Genomic DNA, 16,452 nt, shown 5'->3' with positions numbered 1-16,452 from the left:
TGCATTATATGCCAATGACATTCTCGTAAAAATCTCTCAAAACACATTCAAAGTTATAGAGAAAATTATTATTGCAGATAAATTGGGGCAAATCCTTACTTTTTTCCTAAATGGTTTACAACCCTACAAAAGGTATTCCCCTGAATATCCATTAGTGTACCCATTAGTGTGGTCGAACTAATTCAAATACCTTGGAGTCATAGTTAATGTAAAATGGCAGTAATATATTGGGTAGAACATAATCCCAGTTCTAAGCAAGATTAAAGTTGTTAATCTTGCCAAAGACTGTTACTACCACTTATTGTGTGTTGAGAAGAGTGCATTACAAAGGTCACATAGGCAAAAAAAAGGTGGGGAAAGCATATTATTTAGGAATCTAGATTACCATCTGCATCAAATGATGGGTCAATTACCCTGCATATTTTGCTAAAAGGAAAGAGGTATAAATTTAGTTTTCCCTTATATTATATATTTAGTTTGGTGATCATGATTGATCACCAGACAAGAAATACAAGGATGTTTTTTTTAAGCATATGGGGGGAGTGGGATCATGGCTCCCTTCTATTTCTAGTTAAAATATTTTTTAATTTAAACTTTTTGTATTGTAACCCCTTATTTGCAGAGAGAGTGGGAGTCGTCCTTTGCAATTTTGGAATCGCCCTTAGCAGCCCAAGGGTTAAAAAAGATGGTATTCCTTCCTCCTGTACGTTATTTATTACAATATTCACCAGCCATTGTATATTTAAGAGCATACACTCAAAATACTTTAAGGGGGATTTAGTGGGGAAAGGCAGTTGATATTGGCATTTGAGTCACAGCAGCGACCCACTCAGGAAGGGGTTATGGTGATAACGGATCTTTCTTTTGGTATTCTATAGCAGTGCACCTGCAAAATGTGGCTTCATGGAGGGTAGGATGGGTAGGGTGTGAAACAAACTTGGGCTACAAGCTAGACAGGGAATGTTACAGAGATATGCAAGAGCTTTAATATGCAATGCTCATTGCCGCACAAGTTTGGAACTTTACCTACATTTAGCAGATCTATCATGTATGGGCAATGTACCAATCATTAGCTCAATGTCCCTATGTCTCCTCTCACACCTCACAGTTCCCCATCCAAGGTATAAAAGAATTTATACTTGTTCCTCTATTATTTATTCAAGGGATATTTATTATTATTTATTGAGGAGGTCAAAAGGGGTTCACACACTTGGAAACATTTACATTGACAAAAATTTGATTTACGTCATCATGGGTTTTATAGATATTTACAACTGTTGCATACAAAGTGGGGACCCAGGGGCCCATATTTTATTCTATTACCTTTAGAATCCCTTTTTCTGTTTGTGAAGGAGCTCCTATATCGCCGCTGATGACGCAGTCGCGGTGGGCGGAGCTTGAGCCGCGCATAATGGTCGCTAACATTCCACTGCTGTTTACATGCGCCGAATTTATGCGCAGATTAAGATATGAAGTGGCTGAAAGCCAGAGCATTCCAACCAAAGAAATTGTCTTACATGTGGCATTTGGCAGAGAGGTTCAAACAAAGGAACAACATGTGCTTACTAAGAAACACAGAGCAGTGAGTCATCATTGCAGGCTGTGTCCAGTTGCGTGGGTGTGGCAGAGGTCAACCACTCCCACCTGAAGCAATGCATTATGGGTAAATATTTATAAGCCAGTGAGGCTTCTAGGCTAGCTTCTCAGGAATGTTTGCTAATTACACTACAATGAACTCTAACTTACACCCCCCCTCATCTCTTTCTCACACTGTATGCTAGGTCTGACCACATGTTCGATCTTCCTGTATCACTCTCTCATTTATCTTATATCTTTCTCTCTCTCTCATTTAATCTTTCTTTATCTACCACCTAAACACATTTTGTACACATTTAAACATACACTCTTAAAACACATTCTTTCTCTCTCGTTACATCTATACACATAGAACATGAAAAGCAATACTGACCATATACTCACTCCTATAGATTTATGTCTTACAGCATATACACTAGTACATATAAATATATATATACACACACACACACACACACACACACACACACACACAACAGAATAGGATATTATATACTTCTGAAGTTTTAGCATTGTCTGTTTAATCTGTAATGTATTATCTGTATTGTATGTATGCATTTATGTACTGTATGTTTAAAGTAAAAGACTTGCATCTTTATGCCTGCTTTGTATGTTTAGATAACTGGAATGATTAGAATGAATGGATGTTTATATAGATAATGCAGTATAGTGAGGTAAATGATAGATTGGTATTTATTTAGCGATTAACACATAATGGTGGGCTATTTGACAGTGGATGTCAATAGATGTGTGTAATATTTAGGCGATGTATATAGCCTTGTCATACACAGGGATCGCGTAAGTCGCTCTTACGGATTTCTAGTTTGGGATGCGCAAGCATAACAACTGGGATACCTTGTTTATGGTTGGCATGGTATTAGGGGAAAGCTCAAAAGGTTGTATGAAATAATGCCTCTAAAGTACATCTGAGATGTCACGGGTGCGTATTATTCGACGTGACTAAAATAGCAAAAAAGACGCAAATTGCATTATATCCCAATAATTATTGAGATTGGTTATTAATAAGATCAAAGGCATTGTATCATTATTATGGCGGATCCCAGGATCCTATTACACTGTTTCCACTCCAGTCTTGTAAATTACCCCGACCCTCAAAGTCTAAGAGGAGCGTCATTGCTTCTAGGTGTTTTTCAGTATCACACTGGAAGCTTCTGAATGAGGATAGGGGTTGTCACTGTTATTTTTTTTTGTGCTCACCGATAGGGCAATCAGCCCTGCACTGACATGCCTGGTGCTGGTTAATACTACAGCAGCAGGGCATCCCAATGGTTATTATATCTCAATTACAGTGAAGACAGTCTGGGCCATGCAAAACTAGCAAATGTGTGTTTATTTAAAAATGCATGTAATTTGACATATTGTCGACCTTATATTACTGGTACATTATTTGGCTGCTTATAAAGTGGACAAATGGAAACTAGGGAATTTAGGGGAAGGGAATTTAGACTGTAAGTTCCAATTGGACTGATGTGCATGACTAAATGTTCTCTGCTCAGTACTGTGTAATATGACTTGCTATATAAATAAACAATAATAAATAATAAATACTGCACATATAAAATGTAAATGATGCAATTTATTTTTAAGGCATTGTCAAAGTTTTGTTTGTGTTTTTTGACACAAACACATCTCTTGTATTTGGCTCAAAATTATTTTATGTCCCTTTTCTGTACTCAGCCGGAATCCAATTACCTTGCCTGAACTCTCTGTTATGCATCACAATATAACAACTGTTTTAGAAGATCAAAAAAATCAAGTGTGACAGCTACAAAAAGTGGCAGTAAAGAATAACACGTTAAAAAGTATTAGCTAATATATTTTAGTTCCAGTAATTACAGAGATATATTCTCCTACTTTTGCACTGACAATCTGCACTGACAATCTGCACTAGTGATAGCACAATGTATCTATATACTGAACTTGTGAATTATTAGAATTTAATGCACTTTGTTTTACTTGAAATTTTTTACGTTTTTAAGTTTACCAAACCCAATGATGAGACAAAATAAAAGCAGATAGTGGATCATTAGAATTAATAAAATTATAGAAGATATTGAAGAAAATCAAATAAATCCCACTAATTACTCAGATGAGACGTAATAAACAGGAAAACAAGCCTACTAAAATAGCCAGCATAATTATGACAATAAGAGCAAAATACTAATTAATGAAATAGAAATGAAAAAGAAAGCAAGTGTGATATTAAGGAATGAGAATGGACAGAGGAAGAGTAAAGTAAGAAAAGAGGAATATAGTTGATGAGGACTCAGCCATCTGTAATAAAAGTGAATAAGTCTTTATTTATTTAGGAAACAGAGATCAGATCCTGAGATCCCGAGCAGATAGGTAAACCTCTTAAGTGACATTGGGGCACATTTATCATTGATCGGCAGAAATGAGAAATAGTTATCAATCCTTATCGCATGGATAAGGATTGATCTATTTCTCAAATTTATTAAAAATAGAACACAGAAATAACAGTTCCGAAAAACTGCTGTTTCTGTGATAAAAAAAATCACACTTACCTCCCTCTTCGGGACGCGCTGTCTCTAGGATCTCCTCCACGTCATCTTCGTTCCTCTTCTTCTTTCCATTGCGCATGTGCAGTTCCACAAAGATCCCGGTCTGTCTGCAATCTGCGAGCGGTGAGTGACAGGGAGGGATCATGTGATCCCTCCACACATGCACTGTCCAGCTCTGCTCTTCGGAGCAGAGCTGACAGCATTGGGTTTTTTCATTTCTGATAATGTACGCCAGCTTCAGCTGGCGTACATTATCAAGACAAGTTTCCGAAAAAAATGTTTTTTCGGAACTTGTTAGATTGCAGCTGGGAGCAGTCACCATACTGTTGAATGGTGACTGCTCCCAAAAACGAAGAGGAGTGCAAAGCAGCAGATATCCATGATATCTGCTGCGATGCACCCTTAATAAATTTGCGGAGGACACGGAGGCACCTTAATTACCCGGTAAAAGCACTATCGTGCTTTCTTAAATATGCCCCATAAAGAGAAACACTCATCCATTCCATAGCAAAGGCCAACCCATTTTTTTAATTTGATTTCAGTTGCAGTGGAAATGGTGGTTTTTCATCTATAAGCCACAGAACAGCAAGTGGCCAGCCCGACAGGAACAGACCAAAGAAAATGCTGAATTTGGAAGATCTTTCGGTTTTCCATGTAAGAGCACTGACTATGATAAATAAGAGTAGGGCTTTGCAATGTTTTAAGATAGAAGTCTGAATACGATTTGCCATAATAATGGGATATTTGTGCATGTCTACTACATATGGCTAGCACCATCAAATGCTCCACAGCCCCTATTACACAATGTAGAATTTATATTATATCTATGTAACAAAGCACACATCATCATGATCATTACATGAGGATTTGGTGGAAGGGAAAATCTGCTGTATGAATGTGCAGCCGATAAATGTGTAGGAACTGCATGATGATCATGTAAACGTGGACCAGAATAAGGAATGTTTCCATCTTGTTGAATCTATGTCACAAATAATTCAGGTTGTGTGGGAAAAGGTATCCTACCCAGAACTAGAAAGGTGTATCTAATAAAGTGGCCACTGAGTGTGTATATACATATACACATACATTATGGTGCATAGGAAGGCTTTTCACAAAATTAAACATATTTGTGTATCTAAACTTTTCAGACTGCGATGGGTTAAACAGAGACTTTAGATTGTGTAGTGAAATAATTTTATGTAACATGACTGTGTGAACTATTGAAAGGAAACACAATTAAGCAGAGACAAAAACATCAAAGAAAGGTGTAAGAGTCCTATTAATGATATTTCTGGGAAACATAAAATAGCATCCCAAACATCCTGCAAGTATTTTAAAATAGTATTAAAATGAGGGTGTTCTATGAGAAGCTCTTAACCACAGGAAATATTTTACTCATGTTAGAGTTAAAGATTAGTTTTCTAGCTGAGCCCACCTGCAGTGACATGGTGAGATAGGGCAATGTGTCAGTAGATTGATTTGGACAGCTTTATAGTAAACCAAAAGCCAAGGAGCATTAAGGCCTCCATCCTTCCTTTTGTGGATCAATATCTCCCGACTAAATCAATGTGGTTTCATCTCCATAGTTGAACACAGGAAAGGCTAAAGATCAGATATTTTAAAGGGGAGGGCCGAAACAACTAAAGTGCATGTGGCATTTTGAAGGGGTTTATTTGGCCAGGAAATTAGTTCCGCAGCTGAAGGTAGTCTGACATATAAGAAAAAAAATTGACAACATACAAATCTTGCAGTGAGGATGTTATAAAAAGCCCAAAATATTTTAAATAGCAGGGTGGCCATAAGAATGGAATGTTCAACCCTAACACTTCATCCTCATGAAACAGAAAGATTTGTGATGATTAATTGTGAGTTGACCAATAAAACTGTTACAGATTAGGGAGCATTATCATTAGTTGCGAAAAAGTGAAAGGGTGTAATTTGAAAATAATGCAATTTTGAAGTCTTCTGATCCCACATTTTTGTAATCTCACTGGGTCAAAGGTTATAAACACAGGGCAAACAAAGACGGGTAAAGTGCACAAGCTTGTTTTGTGCCATTCTTAATGAAAATTACTTCAGTGAAGAAGCCATACAATGTAGAATTAAGATAGAGGGCTATATCTGCGTGCAGTATTGGGAGGTGGGGGGGATCCAAACACCCTGAGAACCAGATATATGCATCTTCAATCTAAATCATCCTTTTTTTATTATAAATATAAATATAAGCTGTATAACTCAAAAACAATAACCAAAGTTAATTAATTTAAGATCCAAAGCTGAAATGTACTCAATTACATTCAGTGAAACAGTGTATGTTCTTAAAGGGAATGTTCACATATATATACATTTTTTTATTTTCTTTACATAAAAACAAGTCCAGAGTAGTAGTTTGCCTAATAGCAAGTGTTGAGGGATCCAGAAGATTTACAAAAAAGAAGCAATTGCTATTTTCACAGCCTAACATTTAGTTAAAAAATACTGAAGTTGGAAATAGAGTATTTGAAAATAACAAAACACACACATTGATATATACATAAAGGTTCTTAAACTATGGGTTGCTCTCCAAAATATTGGTCACAATGCCATTTATAGTGCGTTACTATTGATATTCACAGTGCAGAATAACTCAATACATCCACGCTAAAATTCAATAGATCATACTGTAATTATTTAATTCTAATCTATTGAATCACATGGATGGGCGCCATCTGCTGTGTGAACGGCAGTGGCTCTCTTCAGATTCTGATATAAGGCATGATCTGATTTCATGCTTTAGGTAACAAAAGGGAGGACATTCAGAGGGACTGGGAGAGGGATCTGCCCCCCCTTCCTGAGGAGGATTATTGGGAGATTATAAGAGAACAGGTTGCCACCAGCTCCATCTCCACCTTGATCAAGGAGAACGCATATAAAGTATACTATTGATGGTACTTCACCTCCGACAAACTCGCTAAAATGGTTCCCTCTAGCTCTCCATTATGCTGGCGGGGTTGTGGCCAGATGGGATCTTTTCTACATATATGGTGGACTTGCCCTAAAATATCCTCCTTTTGGGAATCGAGTTAGGACCCTCCTCTCCTCCCTCCTTCCATGTCCCGTCCGGTAAGACTTGTGGTCCTTTCTCCTCTGCTATCCCCTGACTGACGATGACAGACAATCCACAAAATTAGCTTCCCACAACCTTGCTGTAGCGCGATGCTTAGTGGCCAAATCATGGAAACAAACTGAGCCCCCCACTATGGCGGCCCTACGCTCCTATATCTGGTTTATTGCCCAGATGGAACAGATCAGACACCATTTACACGATAAGGATGATAAATTCCACCAGATTTGGGCTCCCTGGCTTTACTTGTAACCCCTTAACTCCTTCACCAGCTCCCTCCCTTTAAGTGAACCCCCTTTTGGTCTCCATTGGCGAGCGGCTCTTATGTTGTCTGATCCTCAGAGTTGTCCCCCTTCCCAAGATTTTGTGAAGTACTTTCCTCTGCACTCTATTTTCCTCCTTCAGCGAAGACCAGTGTCCCCCCTCCCCCACCTCATGTTCTTGGAAAATGTTATAGAGTTTGAGCAATTGGTGCAACAATTGTTCCTCATTTGTTTCTCCTATGACATTGTGTTTTTGTGTTTGTTGTTTTTATTTTAATGTTTGCCTTTGCATTGTTATCTATCTATGCCTGTTTTTGCAATGTACTAATTGTTGATTCCTGTTTGTATATCATTGCTATCTTTCAAAATAAATAGTTAAAAAAAAAAAGGAGGACATTCACTGATCGGTATATAAGGGGTACATCAAAAAGGTGGTTGTTCAAAGTGAACAACAGAAAAGTTCTCAAAACGGCTGTTATTTATGCTAAACTAAATAAAGGATTATAAATATGATTCACGGTTATAATTTTAGTCCTTAATACAAACGTTCTAAAGCAGTGACTTAGAATATTGGTAAGTTGTTATATTCTTAACTCGTAATTTTTCACAATGGAAACTTAAAATGCCTAAAGACTGAGAATGGTTAATATAAAATTAGGGAGTGTATTCTAGACAAGAGATGCCAGAATAATGCAATACATACAAAAGTTGAGCAATATAAAAAAGTAATAATGTGCCTGCAGCAGAATAAGGTTGTTATTGGGTTATAAGGAGAGTACAACTTCATATTGGTCCTTTCAACTTGTGATGTATGCCACATAGCTACTTGATCAACTATGATGGATGATAAAAATTACAGTACTCCCTTTTCCAAACAGAGATTCACACACATTGATTTAATAGTTAGCCATTAACAAAATAACTGGTACTCTCCAACCTCTTATGGCATGTAACTAGTCATTGCCCAAATTGTGTGAGCTGTTAAATCATTTTGGGATAGTACATACTCCACTTACACATGGATATACCTGGCTCACGTTCTGTGCAGGGGCTCTGCCCACAAGTGTGGGCAGTATTATTTCAGGGAAAAGATTCAGTCTCTCTCTTCCTGAACTCACAACGCAGACACAAGTATCTGTTCCCCTTCTCTTTGGACTCTGTATAGTGGCTGCAGTGTGAGTAACGTGTAAAGACTAGTATCCTGTAAACTATGTGTTTAAATAGTATTCATACATTGTACTTGGAGTAGTTTGCATTGTAAACGATGGAGACGTTAGTTTAAATGAAGGTCATTGTGCTTATAAAGTTTGAACATGTCTGATAATGCTGGGAAAAGGAAGTTGTAGTTAATACTGTGATTAATGTGTTGTATTGGCTGTAAAGTTGTATATTTGTAGGAGTTATGAGAACACTATTTAGCAGACAACTGCTTTTGTAATAAACTTTGGGACACACCCCTCCATCACTCCTTAGTATGCTCATTATGTGGCATATACAGATAAAATACACTATGGTCAATATGCATGTTAATTTTAGATTAGGTTATTCAATGTGATATTCATAGTGAGAGATAATTTGCTCATATGGATAGATGAGGTGATTACTTTACAGGAATTGATTTATAAGAGATGTTGAAATTATAGAAGTGATTGGTTGTCTAGCTAGCATATAATGCTATTGCTCTACCTTGTAAGATAAGGACAGTGTGTTTAATCCTTCCATGCATTCAAGATGGCCACATTGTGCCATACTTTGTTAACCCCTAATCTACTGTATAATCGTGGGACTGGGCATATGATTTATGGGATACAGTGTGGACATTCTAAACATGAATATGGTGTTTTAAATGGTCCAATATGGCTGCTGTGATTGAACAAAATGGCTCCTGTGTGCGTTATATCTTTGTTGTAGTGTGATGTACTATTCAGAATATACAGAGGTTGTTATACATATGCGTATTATACAAGAAATTGGTGTTTTGCATTGTGCATTTGTGATACAGGAAGGATTCTGTGTGGGTTGTATGCAGGAAAAGTGGTGCATATATATATTAATATATAAATAGGAAGCTATCACAATAAATCATAATAGAACCTGATGAGAGAAGTGGTAATAGAGTGTAGAAATTAATTAAGAGAGAGAAAACCTTTTTCAATTTATACTCTAATACCTTCACCCCCTTTGGACTCAATGGGGCATATTCAATTGACGGCGGGATCGCCGAAAATCCCCCGCTCAAAAAATATTACCGTTATTACGGTAATCCTGCGCAGGAAAACCGTTAATACAGTAATTTACTCGCTGGATTATTTTATTAATTTTAATGTAAAAACAACTTAAAATATCATATATTATTGAAAAAAGGATTATATAGGATATATTTTATTTTATATTTATTTTGGATATTTATGTATATTTTTATCCTAAAAAATGCCTTTTTTCTTTCTGTGCTATATGAAAGATTATATTTCAATAGGTTTTGTTCCCAATTACATATGGGCTAATGTGGTTAACAGCCACTGATGAAGAAGGCTATCACTGTTTTTTAAGTTGGAATCAATATCTATTTAAGAGGTTTCCATCAAGATAAAAATGCATTCATATTCTCCTAATTATTGTGTTTCTTTGATTAAATTGGAAATCTGGCACAATGATTATGTTAAAATGTTTTAAAATCTTTTTAGCACTATTAGGACTATTTTAAATAAAGAAAATACTTTTTGTTCCTGAGTAAACATTGATCGTAGTTACCAATTATTAATAATGGTAAAAGCGTATCTACTATGGCCGCTGCTATATGCACTACAAGAAAATGGCAGTTGCAATAAGTATAGTAAGAACCATGACCAATGTGATTACTGTTTACTATTGGCAAATGCCTACCAAATACAGCCTCCACCATATGTGCTACAAGAAAATGGCAACGATAATCATACTTAAAGTTAGGACCAATACAATGAAGGGAAAGTGCCTTTTTTTTAGTTGGGCTGGACAAATAAAATTGTGATCGTGATTAAATGTTATATACGAGATTAAATGTAAATGTATTAAAACATCTAAAGTTGCTATCATGTAACATCGATAAAAGCCTACCAAATATGGATATAATATAAAAGGACTGGAGTAGGTGTGTCTAATGAGGAAAAGTGTTAAAGCGTGTGATTTAACGAGGTTATTCTGGAATGACGTATGGAGACACCGTGCGCAATTTAAGCCACTTCTGCATTATCTTTAACAATGGACATTAGGAACAGTAAAGTAAGCCCATTTTTTTTAGTTGTGAAAGTTAGAGATGTGCTCTACTCTGTGTTTAATTGAGTTGTCAAATAACCATGGATATTATTTTGAAATTATACAGCAATTTAGATTTTAAAAAATAAATAAAAAATCCTCTTCCCCTCTTGTTCTCTCATTTCTCACTTGCCCTATATATGTGTTTCTAGGAGGAGGAGACATGCTTAATGGGAATTCCTACCAATTTGTATCTTGACATAGAAAGCATCCTCTACCTTCATCTTATAGTAAATACTCTTGGGAGTTAGTTAATATACAAATGTGTTTTGAAAAACATTACTACACTTATTGGAAAAATGATTTATGTAACCGAGAGCTGTATAATGCATTAATCTTTTATGACACTTATTATTAAAGGATACAATTAACTCTCTTTGTAACATGTTGCACTGTGTCAGCTTAATACTGTGAGGAGCTACATTGGAAATGGATCAAATAATTAAGAAAATGTATAAAGACATTATAGATGAGCGAATTTGTGTAGGTGTAAATTTCCAGCGATATTATCAATTGCCTCTTTTGCTTCGCCATTCAGTGAAACTGTATTTACAAATTCAACATTTCAAGGAATTTATAATCTATAAATAGAGCTGGGACAACAAAAGCATCACATAATTCTGCCATGTGGTTGCAGTATAATAAGGGAGACATCCAAACAGAACCAAAGTTATTGGGGAAATTCTGCATGAAATTAAATTCTCACGGAAAAACTCGTGCAATTCCGTGGCCCTACGGACAGAGGCCACTATTCCACTCAACTGTTTATCTCTAAACCACATATGAAGACATTTGCATCACCTTTAGATTCCTTCCATCAGTTACACAACTTTTTAAATGTGCTGCTGAATAAAAGCAAGTAACAGTTTATTACAATGTGACTACAAGATACAGCAAGAAAGCTTAATGGGGATTCCTACCACTTTGTCTCTTCATATATACTGCATATATTCCACTCATCTTATATATCCTTCTGGGAGTGTGCTAATAGATAAATGTGCTTTAAAAAACATTTTAACGCATTTAAAATATGCTTAATGCAATTGGCAGCTATATATTGCATTAACATTTTATGACACTTATGACTAAAGGAAAAAATTATCTCTATGTTGCATTATATCAACTTAATAATGTGTATAATGTGTGTAGTTCCCCAAATATAGGAGAAAAGTTGGCTTTAATATACTCTAAAAAAAGCCATCCAAAAAATTTAGGTATCTAGGCCCAAATGCTAAGTCTTGCGCATGTCAAGATATGTAGGTTATGCACCAGGTTTATGTTGGGAAACATACCTACAGATAAACAGGAAATAAGTACTTGAAGGTGCTGGAGAGCGGTACAATAATGAGTGTCTGCAGGCAACAGTGAAAAATGGAGGAGGTTCCTTGCAAATTTGGGGCTGCATTTCAGCAAATGGAGTTGGGGATCTGGTCAGGATTAATGGTGTCCTCAATGCTGAGGCAGATACTTATCCATCATGCAATACCATCAGGGAAGCGTCTGATTGGCTCCAAATTTATTCTGCAGCAGGACAACGACCCCAAAAATACAGCTAATGTCATTAAGAACTATGTTCATCGCAAAGAAGAACAAAAATTCCCTGAAGTGATGATATGGCCCTCACAGAGCTCTTATCTCAACATCATCGAGTCTGTCTGGGATTTTGTGATGAAATGTAGTTTATCTAATGAGTGATTGTTATTTTCTGTGGAATTTATGTATAACACTGGGAATATTTTATGTAACCTTTCAAAGTGTATTTGGTTAACTGACCTGAGTCTGACCTAGGCAAGTGTAAATTGTCTTTTGAAAGTAGCCAGGCCCAGAGACAGTTAAAATCTCTTAGAAAAGTTTGTGTATGCAGAGGAGTTAGACTTAGCCAGGCCAAAGGAGCAGAAGTGTGAACTCAGGTCTTCTGAAATGCCAGGTCTCAGGACATCCATAATTTACTTTGGAAGGCCTGGGTCATTTTAGTGATCCATCTAACTTAGGTGAAAATAAAATTCCTGAGGTGGGGGGTGAAGAGCCAACAAGAAATGGTTTAAAAATCCCTTCTATCAGTAGTGCAGTGTTCAATTCTTTGAGGGGGTCTATCACGAAGGAAATGTGCCACTCTTTCCAGCCGAGTTCCTTCAAAAACTGTGTGCAAGTGTACTAAGAAAAATTGATGCATCGATGCTGTTTTGAAAGCATTTTTGCCACACTTGCCTAAAACTTTTGCACAGTATTTATATATATATATATATATATATTAAAACAGTGGTAAAAGACAACGGCGCTCAGTGCATTAACACAGTCACGTGAATATATTGTGCTTATATATAAAAAGATTCATATACAGTAGGCTGCTTCACTTTATACATCAATTGCGGATGTGGCACCTAGATAAATACAAAAAAGTAGCGCCAGACATAGTGTGATAACGTCAATTAACAACAAAGTGACCATATATTCCAAATTGGTCTCGTACCAAGAACAGAAGGTAAAATCGCTTATCTGGATAATAGTATCCCTTGGAACTCCCACAGGTTTCTTCTCAGGTAACTTAGACCTTCTGAGTCTTATCCAATACTAGAACTCAATAGGAAATCGCAAATAATAGTGTAGTATGTTCATAACATACAAATGAATATCCTTCTATAAAATAATTTTAATCAAAAACCATGCCATATCCATTCATAACAATAAATTGCCCGTACATTGTATAAAAACAAGGCAAGCTTATCTGTAAAAAGGACTCATCCAGAAATCCCTAAGAACCCATTGGCCACAGGTGATAGAAGTTCCTTCCACCAGAACAGATAAATGCCACGAGTAATAATTCCTTTACTCCTCTGGACATAGAACCTCCTTTCCAATCACCAACCAAGCAGTCAGTTAACCGATGCTCCTTTGACGCGTTTTGTCTGTAACGACTTTCTCAAAAGGGTAAAAACTTACGGGCAATTTATTGTTATGAATGGATATGGCATGGTTTTTGATTAAAATTCTTTTATAGAAGGATATTCATTTGTATGTTATGAACACACTACACAATTATTTGCTATTTCCTTTTGAGTTCTAGTATTGGATAAGACGCAGAAGGTCTAAGTTACCTGAGAAGAAACTTGTGGGAGTTCCAAGGGATACTATTATCCAGATAAGCGATTTTATCTTCTGTTCTTGGTACGAGACCAATTTGGAATATATGGTCACTTTGTTGTTAATTGACGTTATCACACTATGTATGGCGCTCCTTTTTTTGAATATATATATATATATATATATATATATGTATACACAAGTTAACTCGTGCATGATACTCATGCATTCTAGTCAAATCAAGCTACTGAAGGTGTTAAAAAGGTTTTTGTCATGCATTTGGGGCTAGGCCAGCCCTCCTCAGGGGAAGAGCGTTACTTCCCGACGTAAGCGCCCTTTTTTAACGTGGTTTTGTCCACATGTCACCACCTCATCATTCTTCTCCATCACCTCATCCTTCATCTTCATCGCCACATCCTTAATCTCCATCGTCTTACTGTTCTAAAACCTCTCGATACACAACGTTTCTGCTAAACACCTTATCACTGTGCTCAATCAGTCTTCCTTGAAGGGCAGTATTCATAACCTGCACTTTCACATCACTGCTTCTCCGTACTCGTGAAAATGCGACATACAATTTTCCATGACCAAACACGGGCTCTGGTAAATAAATACCCACACGGTCAAGAGTTTGAGCCCTCAACTGGTAAATTTAGCCTTTACTACCCCTCCCAAGGGGGAAGGGGGATGATGGAAGTTAACTGACTTCACTATTATAATTTTTTTGTCAAATAATGTCAGTATACCAAATTTCATGTCAATTGGATGAGCCCTTTCTGAGAAAATAGTTTTTTCCACACACACACACACACACACACACACACACACACACACACACACACACTAACACAAGCCACTAGGCTTATATATATTAGATATCACACACACACACATCTACACACACACATATAAACCGCAGACAAGTGAAGTGAAAAACATCCATTATCTCTTTACAATGTCACCTGTCAGGGGGTGGGATAAAACAGTCAGTTCTTGAAGTTTAGATGTTGTAAGCAGGAAAAATGGGCAAGCATAAAGATCTGAGTGACTTTGACAAGGGCCAAATTGTGATGGCTAGATGACTGTGTCAGAGCATCTTCAAAATGACAGGTCCTGTGGAGTGTTCTTAGTATACCGTGGTTAGTACCTACCAAAAGTGGTCCAAATAAGGACAACCAGTGACAAAGTAAGGGGCGCCCAAGGCTCATTCATGCACATGGAGAGCAAATGCTCGACTGCCTAGTTCAATCCCACTGAAGAGCACAAATTGCTGAAAAAAATGAATGCTCGCTATGATAGAAAGGTGTCAGAATAAATAGTGCATCGCAGCTTGTTGCGTATGGGACTGGGTTGCCGCAGACTGTTTAGAATGCCCAGGCTGTTACCTGTCCACTGCCGGAAGAGACTACAATAGGCACTTGAGTGGCAAAATTGGACCATGAAGCAATGGAAGAAGGTGGCCTGGTGTGATAAATCACATTTTCTTTTACATCCTGTGGACGGCCGGGTGCGTGTGGGTCGTTTACCTGGGGAAGAGATGGCACCAGGATGCACTGTGGAAAATGGCAAGCCACCGGAGGCAGTGTGATGCTCTGGGCAATGCTCTACCGGGAAATCTTGGGTCCTGACATTTACGTTGATGTTACTTTGACACGTATCACCTACCTTAAACATTATTGCAGACCAAGTATACTCTTTCTTGGCAACAACATTCCCTGACGGCAGTAGCTTCTTTCAGCGGGATAATGCGCCCTGTCACACTGCAAAAATTGTTCAGGAGTGGTTTAAGAAACATGACAAAGCGTTCAAAGGTGTTGACTTGGCCTCTAAATTCCAATAAGTATCTCTGTCCTGACCTAAATACTTATTACGTTTTTTTGACTGCTTATAAAACGGGACTGCTCGATAATTATTTTGGAACGGTGCCTTGAAAAAATTATGGAGACTTTAAGGGTGCCGCAAACTGCAAAAGTTTGGGAACCACTGATCTAGGACATTCTCTTCCCCAACTATAAATCTGTCCCCACATTTTAAATTTAGCTCCCCCCTCCAATGCAACATGGTTTTTGCCAAGGTGCAAAGTTACTCATTTGTTTTGCTTTACTTTCCATAATGAATCAAGCCCTGTGTTACTGAGCTGTAAAATATGCATGAAATAACTGGAGTGCTCACACTTATCAAAATGTACATTAAACAAAGGGATTTTGTTTACCCTTACCAGCAGGTTGACATGTTATCCCATTAGGACATGGTTCTAAATATAAAGTGGTGGCTTCAGATACCGGTAATAAAGTGGGGAGGGGTAATATGCATAGTTTACTTTTCAATAGATCTTCCAACGGAAATTAAATTAACACAACTTATAAAAAATTCTCAAAATCAAAGGGTTAACGTCATGGTGTGTCCATGTGTCACAGGGCAGGGTCACATCATGCTGGGTATTCCATATCCTACTGGTTCATGTCAAGTGCTTCCAAGTGCTGGATCGACCCACTCAAAATACCCTTTAAATGCAACAAGCGCCAGTGGTAAGTGTGAACGCCACCGATTTACCTCTGCTATGCAGAGCAGGAGC

At 37.2% G+C, this 16,452-nt stretch overlaps 1 protein-coding gene across 1 annotated transcript in view; it reads right to left on the bottom strand.

Moving 5' to 3' along the window:
- The window catches only part of GPM6A (glycoprotein M6A), a 133,458-nt gene that overhangs the window by 28,460 nt on the left and 88,546 nt on the right, over nucleotides 1-16,452 (bottom strand). The window lies entirely within an intron of this gene.

The sequence above is a fragment of the Mixophyes fleayi genome, chromosome 1, assembly GCF_038048845.1.
Source record: "Mixophyes fleayi isolate aMixFle1 chromosome 1, aMixFle1.hap1, whole genome shotgun sequence".
Classification (NCBI taxonomy): domain Eukaryota; kingdom Metazoa; phylum Chordata; class Amphibia; order Anura; family Limnodynastidae; genus Mixophyes; species Mixophyes fleayi.
This window is presented reverse-complemented; position numbering and strand designations above follow the sequence as displayed.